General features: G+C 36.5%; 1 long non-coding RNA gene across 1 annotated transcript; it reads right to left on the bottom strand.

Annotated features, from left to right (window-relative positions):
* Nucleotides 1–3,769: 3,769 nt before the first annotated feature.
* On the bottom strand, nucleotides 3,770–5,102 carry LOC123689867. Its single transcript, XR_006750736.1, has 2 exons — nucleotides 4,739–5,102; nucleotides 3,770–4,333 (listed from the first exon to the last, which is right to left on the bottom strand). It is a non-coding gene; the product is annotated as an uncharacterized LOC123689867 (long non-coding RNA).
* Nucleotides 5,103–11,298: the final 6,196 nt, after the last annotated feature.

Genomic DNA, 11,298 nt, shown 5'->3' with positions numbered 1-11,298 from the left:
CCTTACATTCCTAGTAGGCTGGTATGGAAGGGCTTGCCACAAGGGTCTGTGCTGAGTCCTTTATTGTACAATATTTATACACATGACCTAGAAAACTCTATCGGAGATTCAGTTAGTTTATTACAATATGCCGATGACTTGGTTATTTATGCCTCTGATAAGTCTGTAAGTAATGCTGAACAACGTGTCTCGTCCTCTTTATCTTTCCTAAAATCCAGAAATCCTCCCTCACCAACTATAAGATATGATTGCGATAATATATTACCCGTCAATAATCAAGTAAAGTTCTTAGGAGCTATACTTGATTCTAAACTAACAGGTCAACCACACTGCGAATTTGTGGTTGGTAAATGTGAGCGACACTTGAATATGCTGAGATGTCTCAGTGGAGTTTGGTGGGGTGCTCACCCGGCCACATTGAGGTTGGTGTATAATGCTGTCATTAGAAGCGTTCTTGATTTTGGGACCTTTTTCTTAGATCCAGGTAATGTAGCAGGCTTTAGAAAACTAGATCTCATACAGTCTAGGGCTTTGAGGATTGTTTCTGGTGCTATGAAATCGAGCCCGGTTAATGCTCTGCAAATAGAATGTTGTGACCCTCCATTAAACTTAAGGCGTCAATATCTGTCAGATAGATTCATTTTTAGAACTGTCCAGTTCCATAATCATCCCCTCATTTCTAAACTGGAATCTCTTTCTCAAAAATTACCCTCTGCACATAAACCTTTACCTTGTCTATTAAAAAGCTTTCTGAAATTTAAACAATTACAAGCCCCAACTCATTCCTTTTATATACTTCCCCTATTTAGCTCTTCTTATGATTCTCTACTTCTTTCTCCTGAGATATGCTTTTCTATTGACATTGAAAAATCTGATTTTAATGCCAATGCAAACTTTAATTCCAATGTCAATATGAAATGGCCTAACTGGCATCAAATGTATACAGATGCTTCTAAACACTCCAATGGGTGTGTTGGTGTTGGAGTGTACCACAAACAGTACAACATAGTTCAGAAAATTAAATTACCTCCAGAATCATCGGTCTTTACCGGTGAATGTTTTGGACTACTAAAAGCTCTTGAATATGTGCTGTGTTTCAAACTCAAAAAAACCGTTGTATTTACCGATTCCTTAAGTGCATTACAGAGCTTAGCAAAATTTTCACTTAAACTAAACCCATTCTTTCATGTTATATTTGAATGTAGGAGAAAGCTGTTGCAATGCCAATTACACAACTATTTAGTATCATTTTGTTGGATACCTAGTCACTGTGGTATCTCTGGAAATGTGAAAGCTGACAGTTTGGCTAACAGTGCTACTGAGACCGGTGACGTATACCCGTACAAGAATTTTGGCCATGATCTTGCTGCTTTGCCCGGGATATATCTCCACAAATCGTGGAATATGTGTTGGGAAAGGAACGGCCGGATTAAGGGTCGTTTCTTGTATGCTATACAGTCTTCCGTTCCCAGGAAGCCGTGGTTTGCCAAATTGTCGCTTGGTAAAACTGCCACTTCTACTATAATCCGTATGCGTCTGGGACATAACAGCCTTCCAGTTCATTTGCACAAACTCGGTATCGTAACTAGTACCGCCTGTGAGTGTGGCGAGAGCTATTCTGACTTGAATCATGTTTTCTTTTCTTGTCCTAAGTATGACCATTCTTCCTTATATACTTCTTTAGTTTCTCTGTCCGTTCCCCTTCCTACCAATATTTATTTACTTCTTCGAGATTTCAATCCCCTTGTATATAGTATTATAAGTATGTTTATTGTAAATAATAACATTAAACTATAATTTTGATTTTTTTCCATTATTAATTATTCTGATTTTTTGTAAATTTATGCGCTTTCAATTATTTATGTTATGTCGCGATTGGTTTCCTTAGTTTTTTCATTATGCATAAACTGTAAATAATTAAAACAACGAATTATAAAAATCCCATACTTGACGCTGGCTAATGCACAAACAGTGTTAGAGCCAAAGGAAAAAAAAAAAAAACTTTTTGGTTAAAAAAAAAACGCGGGAAGCTTCGAATTTGGCGGGCGCGATTTTTGTTTGAATTTTCTGTAAAATAATATTTAAAAAATTAAGTGATCAGAATAGTTAAATATTGTATATATTTATAATTTGTATTATTATTTATATTTTTCTTCTTCTTTCTTCAAGTTTGGGTAAGCGTTTTTGTGTTTTATGAACGAGCCTCCGGACCCGGGGGGCAGGGCGCCCCCCGCGTTTGCATTTGTCACCACTTCTAATGAATCCGGTAAGGATTCTGACTGTTCTTTGGCCTCTAAAAAGAAGCTGAAGCGCAGTCACAGGCAAAATTTACACAGAGTTTGCAAACATTGCAACAAAAGGAAACGCAAAACTACTACAGAACACTCTAAACCCTCAGACAGTCCTTCTTGTCAATGTACAGATGAATTTGCTGAAACCACTGTGACACCACCAACCAACAATTTGCTTCCACCTTCCACTAATAAGACAACAATGCCTGATCTTTCCACCGGTATATCTTCTAAACCCACGACACAAATTGGTAGGGCTAGTTACGATGCCAATGACCACGGTGGTACATGTGCAGAAAATACAGTCTGCTGATGATGATAGCACAGTTTTACACTCAGTTGTATTCGGGAGATTTAAAAAAAAAATTCTGTTTAAAAATATTGTAGATGGTAGTTTAAAACGTATTGGCAGAAATAAAATGACATTAACTTTTAGTAAATATACAGACGCAAACAGCTTTATAAATTCAAACTGCTTACCAACTAACAACATGAAAGCTTTTATCCCTACTTTCAATATTACAAGGATGGGTTTGGTTAGGGGAGTACCAACGGAATGGTCTCCTGAAGATATTATGGAAAACACTAACATACCCATTGGGTGTGGGGAAATTATAAAAATCAGGCGACTTAATTATAAAATCATGGTCAATAACTCACCTACGTGGAAACCTTCACAAACAGTTGTTTTTACATTTGATGGACAAATTTTGCCTAGACGGATATTTATGTGTTATAATTCTATGCCAGTTAAATTGTATGTGTATCCCACAATTCAGTGCTTTAATTGTTGCCGCTTTGGGCACACCAAGGTCCAATGCAGGTCTAAGCCCAGGTATTACAAGTGTGGTCAAGGCCACACTGGAGATTCTTGTAATGTGGAGGAAGACCATGGTTCTTGCTGCTTATGCTCTGGGCTGCACCTTGCTTCAAGCAAAAAATGCCCAGAATATGTGAGACAAACAGATATAAAAGTAACAATGGCAGAGAATAGCTTATCTTATATTGAAGCGTCAAAATTACATCCCCCAATTTCGAAATCATTTGCTGATGTTGTATCCTCTCTCCCAAGTAAATCTCTTCCTGGTGGAAATACAGTATTGCCTGGTTCACCACCTCCACGTACAATATCTTATAAAAAAACAGTCTTCACTAAACCCAGAACACCTCCTCAACACAGTAAAGGTTTCGATCATGTAGCACATGAGTCTCTTGTAAGAGACTACAATATGCCAGAGCCTTCTAATGGATGTGCATTACCATTATCGCCTAATGCAAATTCACAACAGACAATAATAGAGTTAATTACTACATTAATTAAATTACTTTCTCAACCTTATTTATCTATACCGTCCCACGCTGCTAATTTAATTAACTCCTACACTGATATTAATAATGGCCAACATGGACAGGTTAGTTCAATGGAACTGCCGCAGTATTATAAACAAAAAGCATGAAATTATACACATTATAAATACTTTTAATCCTTTTATTTTTTCTTTATCTGAAACCTGGCTAAAGCCAGATCAGGTATTCAAAATCCCTGGTTATTCTTGCTTAAGAGAAGACAGGGCTGATGGGTATGGTGGTGTATGCCTGCTCATCAGAAACTCAAGCATCTTTTCTTCCTTCCCTCTTCCTTCACATAGTAACAGCTTTTCTAACATTACAGCTATTGTTGATGGTATCTGTTTTGTCTCTATATATGGCCCTCACCCCTCCTTGCAAATATTCAATGAAATTAAAAACTTAATTTCAGTTCTCCCTCAGCCTTTCATGATTTTGGGTGATTTCAACTCTCATCATACATCGTGGGGTAGTTCAGTATCTAATAGGTACGGGTATGAATTATTGGATATCTTAGACATGTATAACCTGTGCATTTTAAATATGGGTTCTCCTACTCGCCTTACAAAGCCTGGTGAAGTAATTAGTGCCATTGACCTGTCCATCTGTACTCCCAATTTAGCATCTTCTCTCTCTTGGTCTACTTTGTGTTCATCTTACAATAGTGATCATTATCCCATAATCATTTCATTTCCCTGTAAAAAAAATAGTAATATGTTTATTAAAAACTCTCGCCTTAAACACAAAATCATAGACTCGAAATGGAGTCAATACAGTTTATTAGTAGAAGAGAAAATGAATAATTGCTCAGAAGATAATGTCACAAATAGTAATTATTTACAAGATGTTTTGTTAGAATCAGCTGATAGTGTTTTTCCTAGGAAAAAGCCAAGTAGTAATAAGTTGTCATCTCCACCATGGTGGAATGAAGAATGTACTACAGCTATTAAAAAACGCAAGGCAGCTGAGCTTAATTATCGCAATGATATGTCTATGGAAAAATACGAGGTCTTAATGAATGTAATGAAAGAGGTTAAAAAACTATTTAAAAAAAAGAAATCTGAGGGTTGGAGGAAATATTGTACTTAGCTCTTTATCACCTGGAATAAATTCTTCTGTCATTTGGCGAAATATCAAAAGATTCAGGTCAGCTATCAATCCTTCTAACCCGTCGTTGCTTCCTATAGAATTAGCCGATCAATTCCTTGATCGCTTGGCTCCTCCTTCTGCTCCAGATCTCATCCACACTTCTACACAAAATAACTCTGATGTTGTCCCTTCCTCACTAAATCTACCTTTTACGTTATTAGAATTAAAAGGTGTATTAAATTACGTTAAAGACAGTGCTCCTGGGGAAGATGGGATCCCATATTCCTTTTTGTCTCACCTTGGCGAATATGGATTAAATTACTTTTTATATTTAATAAATAAAGTTCTATTGACAAATGACATACCGCCATCTTGGCGAAATCAAATAGTGCTGCCATTTTTAAAACCGTCTCAGATTCGATCAGATATTAAATCATACCGTCCTATAGTCTTGTCATCGGTGATAACAAAAGTTGTTGAACATTTAATTAAAAATCGGCTTGAATGGTATATAGAAAATAATAAATATCTGTCATCAACTCAATTTAGATTTCGAAAAGGTAAAAGTGTGTGTGACAATTTAGGCATATTAGTCACGGACATTCGTAATGCTTTTTCAAATAAAAAGTTAGTAGTCGCAGCTTTCTTGGATATTAATTCGGCTTATGATAATGTTTTGTTACATATTCTAAAAAGTAAATTAGATAAATTAAAGGTTCCTTATTTTTTAAATAATTTCATTGTAAATCTTCTATCAGAGAGGAAAATTCTTTTAGATGTTGGCGGCCCTTACATGCCTAGTAGGCTGGTATGGAAGGGCTTGCCACAAGGGTCTGTGCTGAGTCCTTTATTGTACAATATTTATACACATGACCTAGAAAACTCTATCGGAGATTCAGTTAGTTTATTACAATATGCCGATGACTTGGTTATTATTTTATGCCTCTGATAAGTCTGTAAGTAATGCTGAACAACGTGTCTCGTCCTCTTTATCTTTCCTAAAATCTTGGATGGATGCAAATGGCCTAGATCTGTCTCCCTCAAAAAGTACCGTCGTACTTTTCACTAAATCCAGAAATCCTCCCTCACCAACTATAAGATATGATTGCGATAATATATTACCCGTCAATAATCAAGTAAAGTTCTTAGGAGCTATACTTGATTCTAAACTAACAGGTCAACCACACTGCGAATTTGTGGTTGGTAAATGTGAGCGACACTTGAATATGCTGAGATGTCTCAGTGGAGTTTGGTGGGGTGATCACCCGGCCACATTGAGGTTGGTGTATAATGCTGTCATTAGAAACGTTCTTGATTTTGGGACCTTTTTCTTAGATCCAGGTAATGTAGCAGGTTTTAGAAAACTAGATCTCATACAGTCTAGGGCTTTGAGGATTGTTTCTGGTGCTATGAAATCGAGCCCGGTTAATGCTCTGCAAATAGAATGTTGTGACCCTCCATTAAACTTTTAGGAGAAGTTTGGTTGTAGTAAATAAAACTCCCTAATAACTTGCCGAGAAGAGGTTGAAGATGGAACTGAGTATATGAGAATGTATATTGAATCTTGAATATGGAATGAATAATATTTTACGAAACTAGGTACATTTGTATAAAAAACTTAAACTATCCTTAAAAGTAGTAATAACATGTTAACTTAAAACGTTCAGCCAATACGCGCAGGGTGTGGTTGAAAGGGATCTTTCGCTACCTGACTCGTGTTTCAACAAAAGCGAGGCGCGGCAAAAATTTGACCCTTTTCTGCGCGCAGCGGCTGAAGCGTTCGGATGTGCTCTCTTGAGATCACTTCGATATGCCTATAGCCTATGCGACAACACTGACAAAACTGTTCTTTTCAGAACACACTTGTATCTTACGCAAACGTACAACTGTTCTTTTCAGAACAATTTATTCACGTATCAAACGACATAACGTAAACAGCTAATTTGGTCACCTACAGAACAGTTTTGTCAGTGTTGTCGCATGTCGTACAACTGTTCTTTTCAGAACAATTTATTCACGTATCAAACGACATAACGTAAACAGCTAATTTGGTCACCTACAAACTTAAGGCGTGAATATCTGTCAGATAGATTCATTTTTAGAACTGCCCAGTTCCATAATCATCCCCTCATTTCCAAACTGGAATCTCTTTCTCAAAAATTACCCTCTGCACATAAACCTTTACCTTGTCTATTAAAAAGCTTTCTGAAATTTAAACAATTACAAGCCCCAACTCATTCCTTTTATATACTTCCCCTATTTAGCTCTTCTTATGATTCTCTACTTCTTTCTCCTGAGATATGCTTTTCTATTGACATTGAAAAATCTGATTTTAATGCCAATGCAAACTTTAATTCCAATGTCAATATGAAATGGCCTAACTGGCATCAAATGTATACAGATGCTTCTAAACACTCCAATGGGTGTGTTGGTGTTGGAGTGTACCACAAACAGTACAACATAGTTCAGAAAATTAAATTACCTCCAGAATCATCGGTCTTTACCGGTGAATGTTTTGGACTACTAAAAGCTCTTGAATATGTGCTGTGTTTCAAACTCAAAAAAACCGTTGTATTTACCGATTCCTTAAGTGCATTACAGAGCTTAGCAAAATTTTCACTTAAACTAAACCCATTCTTTCATGTTATATTTGAATGTAGGAGAAAGCTGTTGCAATGCCAATTACACAACTATTTAGTATCATTTTGTTGGATACCTAGTCACTGTGGTATCTCTGGAAATGTGAAAGCTGACAGTTTGGCTAACAGTGCTACTGAGACCGGTGACGTATACCCGTACAAGAATTTTGGCCATGATCTTGCTGCTTTGCCCGGGATATATCTCCACAAATCGTGGAATATGTGTTGGGAAAGGAACGGCCGGATTAAGGGTCGTTTCTTGTATGCTATACAGTCTTCCGTTCCCAGGAAGCCGTGGTTTGCCAAATTGTCGCTTGGTAAAACTGCCACTTCTACTATAATCCGTATGCGTCTGGGACATAACAGCCTTCCAGTTCATTTGCACAAACTCGGTATCGTAACTAGTACCGCCTGTGAGTGTGGCGAGAGCTATTCTGACTTGAATCATGTTTTCTTTTCTTGTCCTAAGTATGACCATTCTTCCTTATATACTTCTTTAGTTTCTCTGTCCGTTCCCCTTCCTACCAATATTTCTTTACTTCTTCGAGATTTCAATCCCCTTGTATATAGTATTATAAGTATGTTTATTGTAAATAATAACATTAAACTATAATTTTGATTTTTTTCCATTATTAATTATTCTGATTTTTTGTAAATTTATGCGCTTTCAATTATTTATGTTATGTCGCGATTGGTTTCCTTAGTTTTTTCATTATGCATAAACTGTAAATAATTAAAACAACGAATTATAAAAATCCCATACTTGACGCTGGCTAATGCACAAACAGTGTTAGAGCCAAAAGGAAAAAAAAAACATAACCTGTGGAAATTCAGTGTTCTCAACCGTACGATAATTATCGTACATGTACGATAATTTCAACGTACGATGTACGATGGTACTCGACTATCGTACGCAGATTGTACGATAATTTCCGTTATCATGAAAAATTTGATGATTACACAGATAGCCCTATAATAATTACAGTTTTTTAGTATTAGTGCCATCTATTGCCTCATTGTTTTATTAGGATCACATGCCGTTGCTTCATGGCGCAATCCTTTTATTGGTTGTTACTGTTGTTCAATTCGAATTATAAATTCGAAATATTGGCACGTTCAGCACACTCGAAGTGCCCTCGTCCACTCCCCGCTCAGGTCATACGTCTAATATTTAGTTTGAATTATTATTTTTCAATTTAAAAAACACAAATTTACAAGATTTAAACTATAAATCATTTCCAACATATTATTGTCACGTTTTATATGATTTTTAAAAGAATTTTATCCATTTTCCTGACTTGTACGATAATTTTTAGCCATGTACGATAATTTTTCGGCCCTGGTACGATAATTGTCTGGCTTCAGATTGTGAACACTGTGTGGAATTCGAAATGTCAATTCCGGGAGAAGCCATGTTTCCGACAGAGTTGAGACAAAAGGTTCAAATTTATTATGTAATTAGTTTTTAAATCGTTTTTATTGCAGATTGCGCTTCTGCAATTTCACTGGATTATTTGTTCGCGTTCGGGACGCATAAGTGGATTTTAATTGAGTTAAGGAAGCAAGTGTTGGGCGGCGTTGTTCGGTTACATTGTTGTCAGAGTTAGAAATGGATTTTATTTCAGTCAAAAGAACATCAGAGATTAAGAACATTGTTTCATTACTGTTTTAATAAAGCGACCCCGTTAGGAGAAGCTGGAGCATCATAGTCCTTTAGTAAACTGAAGTGTTCTGTTTTGTTATACCCCAGTCGATTTAGTTTGGGGGTTGTTGGTTTAACAAATCTGTTTTTCTTATAAGATCTACTATACGACGGAATCGAGGAAGAGGAAGGCGATACAGATGTCACAGGAGAATTAGGAGAATTCTGCATGTTTGAAAACTTTACTTTTCAGCAAAAGATTTTGAGACAGGATAATACACTTTGTTTGCTTCTGCATAAGATACACAATTCTGAGCCATATAAAATTTAATTTTAGTTTGTCGTTCATATTCTGGACATTTCCTGTTTGTAGCAAAGGGTAGGGTTAAGGTTTACAATTCAATACCTCGATTTTGAGGTCGGGGGAGGGTATACTTATCACCCCCAACCAATTTCAAGTACTAGAAACAGTTATATCAGTAGAAAAATAAAAATAAACCAAAACATACATATAATACCTAACATTAACTGGGCCCATCGTCCTCAAAGTCATCCACATAAGCCGGTCGTTTACCAAGCAAAATTCACCAAGTTTAAAAAAAAACAAATAAAAGCACGCACTTGACGATAAAACAACAGAAATGTAAAAAGTAACGGCTTTTTAACGAATAATCTGCACTGTAACACTAACACACTGTTCTGGCGGATTGTTTACAAATTTCTAATATTGCACAAAACATCGAAAAAAAAAATTAATTAGCTTAAATTACAACTCAAGCAGCATAAATTACTCCAAATCTCACAGAGGTTTTCGAATCAAGGTCCCCCGAGACTCCTACATACTCAGTATAATCAAATTCAAGGTATTGAATATAAGATCCAACCCTGGCCTTGGCCACACTTGTAACATCGGGGTCAAGAGTTACAATTAGACTTAGTACAAGAAACAAGAATAACACTGAATAGTGGGGTATGTATAAAGTTCCACAGGTAGGGTATTGTAGCATACAAACACATGTTTTGGTAGAGCTTGGCCATCAAAAGTTATAACAACAGTCTGTGATGGTTTCCACTCAGGAGCTGTTACGTACTTTATAATTTAGGCGTCTAGTTTTTATTATTCCTCCGCTGCGAATTTCAGGTAAAGAGATATTGTCTAATATATCTTCAGGAGACCATTCTGCGGGAACACCTCGCACAAGCCCCATTCGAGTCACATTAAATGAAGGAATAAAAGCTTTAAAATTATTAATTGTCAGGCAAGGGTTATTAACAAATTCATTTGCAAATTTGTGGTCTGAAAATGATAGGGAGATTTGGTTTCTGCCTATCCTTTTAATGCTTCCATTAATAATGTTTTTAAATGAATTTTTCGTTAGGAAATACCTAAATGGGACGGGGTGCAGGGAGGCGATGTCAGTATCTGAAGAAACTTTTTGCGCATGAACTACAAATGGCCCTATGTATGTGTATGTATGTGTGGGGGACTCCTTTTCCGCAATTAGACTCATATTTGGTCCGTTGTGTGTGAAGTCCTGGCTAACTAAGCCAGCCTAACTCCTTCCAAAAGCACAGAAGCTTCCTGGGCACTTCGCAGGCTTCTCGGAGCGACCTCATTGTTCCGAGGATTTCTTTACGTTGTTTAGCCACAGCCTCGCATTCCAGGACTACGTGGGTGACTGTTTCCTCTGCGCTGAGACAGCCTCTGCACATGGGGCTATCTGTCACGCCTAGGACAAAGAGATGTTTGTTGAGGAGACAATGGCCCGTGATTGTACCTATCATTGTTTTGAGATTAGTTCTGTTAAGGTTTAGTAATTGTTTTGTCATAGGTCTCATAAAATGATCGGCCCGTAGGGTTTTTTGGAGACAGAACTATCTGATGGGGGGTGTTGTTGGGTATTAACAGTTACACTTGTATTATGTGCTGGGTCACCTTTTTGCTGAAAACTATAATAATAATAATAATAATAATAATAATTTATTTATTGCACGAATATGGTATAAAATGTCAAGGTGGTACAATTGTCAGTCGTTCGCATATTCTGCCACACACAGTGGCGCGCAAATTTATCTTAGTTTAGATTTTACATTATTAGTCAGATTCATATCAATTAAGTCAATTATTATACATAATTAAATTTATATAAATTACCATGTCTCACACAAATAATCGTTTATTGAGTAGTACGTTTTTTCTAAAAGTAATGCACTAAGTCGCTTTTTAAAGATTCTTGTCGGAAGATCTTTAAGTTCTTTCGGTAATCTATTGTAAATTTTAATTGCCATA

The sequence above is a fragment of the Pieris rapae genome, chromosome 16 (genome assembly GCF_905147795.1).
Source record: "Pieris rapae chromosome 16, ilPieRapa1.1, whole genome shotgun sequence".
Classification (NCBI taxonomy): domain Eukaryota; kingdom Metazoa; phylum Arthropoda; class Insecta; order Lepidoptera; family Pieridae; genus Pieris; species Pieris rapae.
The sequence above is the reverse complement of the archived record's forward strand: the minus strand, read 5'-3'. Positions and strand labels throughout refer to the sequence as shown.